Source organism: Salvelinus sp. IW2-2015, linkage group LG35, assembly GCF_002910315.2.
Source record: "Salvelinus sp. IW2-2015 linkage group LG35, ASM291031v2, whole genome shotgun sequence".
NCBI lineage: Eukaryota > Metazoa > Chordata > Actinopteri > Salmoniformes > Salmonidae > Salvelinus > Salvelinus sp. IW2-2015.
Window position 1 is genome coordinate 4,739,135 of NC_036874.1, and position 7,852 is coordinate 4,746,986.

At 46.1% G+C, this 7,852-nt stretch overlaps 1 long non-coding RNA gene across 1 annotated transcript; it reads left to right on the plus strand.

Moving 5' to 3' along the window:
• Positions 1-306: 306 nt before the first annotated feature.
• LOC139023683 (uncharacterized) lies at positions 307-5,730 on the plus strand. Its single transcript, XR_011474828.1, has 2 exons — positions 307-363; positions 4,419-5,730. It is a non-coding gene; the product is annotated as an uncharacterized lncRNA (long non-coding RNA).
• Positions 5,731-7,852: the final 2,122 nt, after the last annotated feature.

Below are 7,852 nucleotides of genomic sequence, written 5' to 3' on the forward strand. Positions count from 1 at the left end.
TGTGTTGTGGGTGTGTGGCTTCTGAGTCAGCGCTGTGGTGTGTGTGTGTGGTTTCTGATCAGCGCTGTGTGTGTGTGTGTGGTTTCTGAGTCAGCGCTGTGTGTGTGTGTGGTTTCTGAGTCAGCGCTGTGTGTGTGTGTGTGGTTCTGAGTCAGCGCTGTGTGTGTGTGTGTGTGTGTTCTGAGTCACCGCTGTGTGTGGTGTGTGTGGTTTCTGAGTCAGCGCTTGTGTGTGGTTCTGAGTCAGTGGGTGTGTGTGTTTCTGAGTCAGCGCTGTGTGTGTGTGGTTTCTTGAGTCATGACTGCGCTGTGTGTGTGGTTTCTGAGTCAGCGACTGTGTGTGTGTGGTTTCTGATAGCGGACTGTGTGTGTTGTGGTTTCTGAGTCAGCGCTCTGTGTGTGTGTGTGTGTGGTTTCTGAGTCAGCGACTGTGTGTGTGTGTGTGTGTGTTTCTGAGTCAGCGACTGGTGTGTGTTGTGGTTTCTGAGTCAGCGACTCGTGTGTGGTGTCGTTTCTGAGTCAGCGCTGTGTGTGTGGCTCAGGGGCTTTGGACATCTGTCAGTGCCACAGGGTGTGTAACCCTAATGTAACCCCCATTCTGCCCCCTCTGTCTCTTAGCATAGGAGTGAGGAGACATTACTGTACACTGTCCACTGCAGCCTGATCTCGCTCTCTCACACACACACCACACACCCCACACACACACACACACACAGAAAGAGGGAACTAGTAGGAGAGACACTTTCCAAACGCACACAAACACTCAGTGATCCCAACTAAGCTCAGTGGTCAGAACTCTGTCAGCACATTCACATACCCTTCTGTTCTCCAGAGACTGGGGAGAGCCACACACACACTCCTCTTGCCCAATGTCAGGGATTTTAAGTAGAATGTGTTCTAAGAACACTTTCTGAGAATCATCTGTACTGTTGCTCTCTCTCTGTGAGTGCTACGTTTACAGCTTTCCCAAAATAAAATACCCAATTGGCCAAACTTGACCTCCACTGACTGGTCCCGAAGTAAAATGCTTCTAGAAAATCACTATCCAACTATGTCTTCAGTCTTTTACAACATTTTGTTTTTTTTAAGTAAATGTTTTCTGGGAATGTACTTCTCTTGACCTCCACTTGTACTGCCTGGCACAAAGGTTTTAATATAAAGTGCTTTTAGAGAGTTGATGTAATGTTCCTGACCTGCAGCTAACACAGCGTTAGGTTGTTATTTAGCTGTTGTTGATAATCCACATCGTCCTCCTCTGGCTCTAAACACTGATGACTAATCGAAGCCTTAGCTTCCTTGTCTCGATCGCTCTCCCCTGACGTGTACATAGTATAAATATATAAATACAGTATCTAGCGGAAGAGAAAAATAAAGAATTACTAATTTATGGTGTCACGTGTTCTTATTTCTCAGTGGCAAGCATGAAGGATTTATTCTCTTCTGTATCAATGCTTAGTCCTTATCTTTTTATCTCTTATTGCAGTGATTTAAATTTATGTTTTTGGAGTGCTTTATTTCTCGATTGCTTTGCTGTGTATACTTACTACAGCCAAACAGGCTTAATGTGCTTTTACTGCACAAAATGGTGCACGGTGCACACTCGAAAATCTCACACAAAATGTGCTTTTTATTCACCATTCTATGAACTTGTTTATTTTATTTTTTACAGAATCATTTTAGAATTTGTCACTATTTCATGTCTTTCTATTTTTTTATATATTTTTTTCTATTTGGTTGCAATTAAAGTTTTCTTGATTTTTGAAATGATGACCTTGTTGCTGTGCATTATGTACATAGAAGGAATATAAATAATAATTTTAATGTAGGTATCTGGTATATTTATAATCAATGTCCTCTGTTGGCTAGTGTCACATGTTTGGCACACCATGGAGGGTGCTGAGTCTTGCTGTTTGTCTCGTTCGGTTGTGATAAAACTGTTAATTGTCAACAGAGTGCTGATAACATAGGCTATGGGATAACATGAAGGTTAGAGGGGGTGAGAGGCCATTGTAGGTGAATTGTGTTAGCTCACGTTTTCACTCACACCTAGTGGTTAGAGCGTTGGACTAGTACTGAAAGGTTGCAAGTTCAAATCCCGAGCTGACAAGGTACAAATCTGTCGTTCTGCCCCTGAACAGGCAGTTCGCCCACTCCTTGGCCGTCATTGAAAATAGAATTTGTTCTTAACTGACTTGCCCTAGTTAAATAAAGATAAATAAAAAAAACTCACACACCCAAGCCCTCCCCTGTTGTTTTGTGTTTGTTTTTGTTTGTTTGATTTGCATATGTCATCTGGTTGGCTGGAGTGACCCGCTGCTGTGGTAACGGTAGTTTGGACAAGAGTGGGAGAGTCAAGGAAACATACCGATATTGTGTGTAATGGCTTAGGAATTGTGTGTTGCTTTAGTGTTACTCTGGAGGCAGAGGGAGAGTTTATCAGTTGGGGAATGTGCATGCTGGCTGAAACTAAGTAATTAGACCAGCTCTCAAGGGCTGCATTCTTTGAACCCTCTGACTCAAACCACCCCCCCCCCCCCCCCCCCCCACCCCCCCCCCCCCCCCCCCCCCCCCCCCCCCCCCCCCCCCCCCCCCCCCCCCCCCCCCCCCACCCCCCCCCCCCCCCCCCCCCACCCCCCCCCCCCCCCCCCCCCCCCCCCCCCCCCCCCCCCCCCCCCCCCCCCCCCCCCCCCCCCCCCCCCCCCCCCCCCCCCCCCCCCCCCCCCCCCCCCCCCCCCCCCCCCCCCCCCCCCCCCCCCCCCCCCCCACCCCCCCCCCCCCCCCCCCCCCCCCCCCCCCCCCCCCCCCCCCCCCCCCCCCCCCCCCCCCAACCCCCCCCCCCCCCCCCCCCCCCCCCCCCCCCCCCCCCCCCCCCCCCCCCCCCCCCCCCCCCCCCCCCCCCCCCCCCCCCCCCCCCCCCCCCCCCCCCCCCCCCCCCACCCCCCCCCCTGGACTGGTTTGGTCAAAAAAGTGGAGAACGCGTGCTTGCATGCGCCCAGCATTTTATCACTTGTAAAAACCGTGTGACCTTCCACTCCCCACAGTAATACAGTGCTACAACTATTATACATCACTAGAGGCAAACAGATGACCACTGGAAGGCTATGACCAGCTGTCTTCCTGAAGAGCCTTAGTTTCCTACCCTCAATAGCCCAGATCTGAATCAATCCCTGAACGATTCCTATCTCATGACTCCCCTGTGATTCATCGTGTTCCCTGGTTAATCAGTGGGGTTTCCTTGGCTGCCCTGACCAGGCGAGGCACCTGATTGGCCCATTAAGCCTGGGTCTGTTTCTGGGTCACGGCCAGCCAAAGGTCATGGGGTCACAGAGAAACGCACATATTACACACACAGTGTTCCAGGATGACGTTAACTCTTGTGGTGGCTGTTGACCTTGGTGTGGGGGAGAGAAAGGGACAGAGAGGGGGGAGACTGGGAGGAAGGGATAGATACTGACCCACTGCGACTCGCCTAACCATCAGCACTTGATAACACGATAGCCTAAGTCTGTCAGTCCTCAGTATAGGCCGAAACTCTGGCTTACATAAACATTATAGATACAGTACACATGCAGGGAGCAGGGCTCTACAGTGCAACCATTTTACTTTCATATGCGCCTAAGTATTTTGCTTGGCAAAATGGAATCTTTATTTTGGAGCACCGGTGCGCCTAGACAAATTTAGAATTCTAGCTTTATTACCTCAAATATTTTTCACTGTGCTCCTAAATTTCTTTGTGTGCGCCTACATTTTTCAACTTAGCCACACACGTGCTCCTAAAAAAGGTCAGCGTAGAGGCCTGTAGTGAACTACTTATAATGACCACTAAGAAACACGTATCTCCAATCTTTGCACTTGTGTGTAACACCAAAACAGGATATGCCCACGAGTTATATTTGTATGAAGGTGATAAAGTGTGTCTGGAGAAATATTGATAATGTCCTTAAGTGTGAAGTGAAGAGGGAGGGAAGGGAGAAAGTTGTATGTATATTTTGGTGTGAGGTATCTGTATACTATATATGTACGGATCTTTATTTTTCTTGTCGAACTCCTGTGGAAAAAATGTGGATATTGATCAGTGTAAATTATTGCTGTATAGTCAATGGTGTCATGTGGAACTCACTTCCTAGTTTGGCCAAGGTCAAAGTTCAATCAGAGCCAATAATACTGTACTCCGAATGTAACTGCTTGAATAGACAACCCTTCAATGAAAAGGTATAAGATGCACATCTTCAGCTATTAAATACTGGTGAGTCTAGTTCATCTCAAGAACAATAGTTGAAATGTTTTTCAGCCAGGTTGATAACTGAAATAACTGGACTGGCAGGTTCACTAAACTCAATCAACATACTTAAGATACCTGCTCCTTCACCCATAAACACACATACTATTTTTCAGATAGACTAGCTCCCACAGAGGCAGTGATCTGTGTGGTTTCTGAGTCAGCGCTGTGTGTGTGGCTCAGAGGCTTTGGGACATCTGTCAGTGCCACAGGGTGTGTAACCCGAATGGCCATTTCCTGCCCCCTCTGTCTCTTAGCATAGGGAGTTAGAGGAGACATTACTGTACACTGTCCACTGCAGCCTGATCTCGCTCTCTCACACACACACACACACCCCCACACACACACACACACACAGAAAGAGGGAACTAGTAGGAGAGACACTTTCCCAAACGCACACAAACACTCAGTGATCCCAACTAAGCTCAGTGGTCAGAACTCTGTCAGCACATTCACATACCCTTCTGTTCTCCAGAGACTGGGAGAGAGCCACACACACACTCCTCTTGCCCAATGTCAGGGATTTTAAGTAGAATGTGTTCTAAGAACACTTTCTGAGAATCATCTGTACTGTTGCTCTCTCTCTGTGAGTGCTACGTTTTACAGCTTTCCCAAAATAAAATACCCAATTGGCCAAACTTGACCTCCACTGACTGGTCCCGAAGTAAAATGCTTCTAGAAAATCACTATCCAACTATGTCTTCAGTCTTTTACAACATTTTGTTTTTTTTAAGTAAATGTTTTCTGGGAATGTACTTCTCTTGACCTCCACTTGTACTGCCTGGCACAAAGGTTTTAATATAAAAGTGCTTTTAGAGAGTTGATGTAATGTTCCTGACCTGCAGCTAACACAGCGTTAGGTTGTTATTTAGCTGTTGTTGATAATCCACATCGTCCTCCTCTGGCTCTAAACACTGATGACTAATCGAAGCCTTAGCTTCCTTGTCTCGATCGCTCTCCCCTGACGTGTACATAGTATAAATATATAAATACAGTATCTAGCGGAAAGAAAAATAAAGAATTACTAATTTATGGTGTCACGTGTTCTATTTCTCAGTGGCAAGCATGAAGGATTTATTCTCTTCTGTATCAATGCTTAGTCCTTATCTTTTTATCTCTTATTGCAGTGATTTATAATTTATGTTTTTGGAGTGCTTTATTTCTCGATTGCTTTGCTGTGATTACTACGCCAAAACAGGCTTAATGTGCTTTTACTGCACAAAATGGTGCACGGTGCACACTCGAAACAATCTCACCACAAAATGGTGCACGGTGCACACTCGAAACAATCTCACCACAAAATGTGCTTTTTATTCACCATTCTATGAACTTGTTTATTTTATTTTTTACAGAATCATTTTAGAATTTGTCACTATTTGTCATGTCTTTCTATTTTTTTATATATTTTTTTCTATTTGGTTGCAATTAAAGTTTTCTTGATTTTTGAAATGATGACCTTGTTGCTGTGCATTATGTACATAGAAGGAATATAAATAATAATTTAATGTAGGTATCTGGGTATATTTATAATCAATGTCCTCTGTTGGCTAGTGTCACATGTTGGCACACCATGGAGGGTGCTGAGTCTTGCTGTTTGTCTCGTTTCGGTTGTGATAAAACTGTTAATTGTCAACAGAGTGCTGATAACATAGGCTATGGGAATCAACATGAAGGTTAGAGGGGGTGAGAGGCCATTGTAGGTGAATTGTGTTAGCTCACGTTTCACTCACACCTAGTGGTTAGAGCGTTGGACTAGTAACTGAAAGGTTGCAAGTTCAAATCCCCGAGCTGACAAGGTACAAATCTGTCGTTCTGCCCCTGAACAGGCAGTTCGCCCACTTCCTTGGCCGTCATTGAAAATAAGAATTTGTTCTTAACTGACTTGCCTAGTTAAATAAAGATAAAATAAAAAAACTCACACACCCAAGCCCCTCCCCCTGTTTGTTTGTTTGTTTGTTTGTTTGTTTGATTTGCATATGTCATCTGGTTGGCTGGAGTGACCCCGCTGCTGTGGTAACGGGTAGTTTGGACAAGAGTGGGAGAGTCAAGGAAACATACCGATATTGTGTGTAATGGCTTAGGAATGTGGTGTTGCTTTAGTGTTACTCTGGAGGCAGAGGGAGAGTTTATCAGTTGGGGAATGTGCATGCTGGCTGAAACTAAGTAATTAGACCAGCTCTCAAGGGCTGCATTCTTTGAACCCTCTGACTCAACCAGACTGGTTTGGTCAAAAAAGTGGGAGGAGACGCGTGCTTGCATGCGCCCATCATTTTATCACTGTAAAACCGTGTGACCTTCACTCCCCACAGTAATACAGTGCAGAGATGAAGTCGAAATGGATTCATTGTGTGAAGGTTTGAATGTTTTTCTGCCCTGTAGTCTCTGCTAGAACCAATTTGGTTCTTTAGGTCCGTATCTTCCGTGTCTTGACTCATTGCCACAGGTCTGTGTGTGTGTCGTCTATAGGGTTTTTCCGCCGATGCTCAAACTATTTATTCYGAGTCCAGACAGCCATCTGGCTCCACTAATTGCTTTGAGTTTGAGGCTGGAACAATGAGAAGACGACACTCACGCTCTTCTCTGGGCTCCTGGCTGAATGCTAAAGACTTCCTTTCACAACAGAACAGAAATGGTGGCATCACTTGAAACACCTGAGAGGGATACACCCAGACTGTGTTGCGCTCAACAGCAATATTGAATAGTTTAAGAGTAGTGACCCCTTAAACCAAAACCTGGCTGTTCAACCAAAAACCACATCATCTAGATTTGAATCCAAACTGACACTGCGGTGCCAAGCTCTCAATGTTGTCCAATCCCTGTTCTAACGTAGTGCTGTACCAGTCCAGTGTCAATCCGCTGTAGTTATATTGTAGTGATACACGGGGCACTGTCATGGTGGCCCTGTTCTGGCTCCCTGTGACGGGAGGATGAGGCAGACATTGTTTTTGTGTCTCTGTCGGACTCGGTTAGGAATAATCGTGTGTTTCTGTGTTTGTGCACGGCAGAATGTACTGTAACGGCATATTTGTGTGTTTAGACTCCAGCAAAGTGGGATAGTTTGTTTCTGTGTCTGGTATGATGGCCTGAGGGGGGTGCTGTGTGTGTGTGTGTGAGGAGACCTGTGTGTGTGAGGAGACCTGTGTGTGTGGACATCGGAGTTGGTAGACACATATGTATACATATCTGTGTGTACGCCTGTTTACCCTGCAGCATTCAACGTTTATACTGTCCATGGCTTCTAATTGTCTGAGCTACTGTCCAGTCCATACAGTAGTGTATATATTAACACACAGCCTTAACACACACATTAACCTGTTCTAGTCTGCTGATGGATGAATAGAAGCTAGCCTACCGCCACCTGTCTCCGTTTAACCCCTCACCCTTAGGCTCCAGGCCTGACTCAACGATCCCAGAGTGTGATAGCTGGCCTGATGAGTGAATCACAGTATGATGTATTGATGGGCTGACCCATGAGGGCATCTCTTCAATGACCTATGTGAGTAGCCAGCCTGGTTCTGACCTTTTTTTAATGTGAATGGAAACTCCTTTTGGCTTCATCACATGCTTTGTGTAG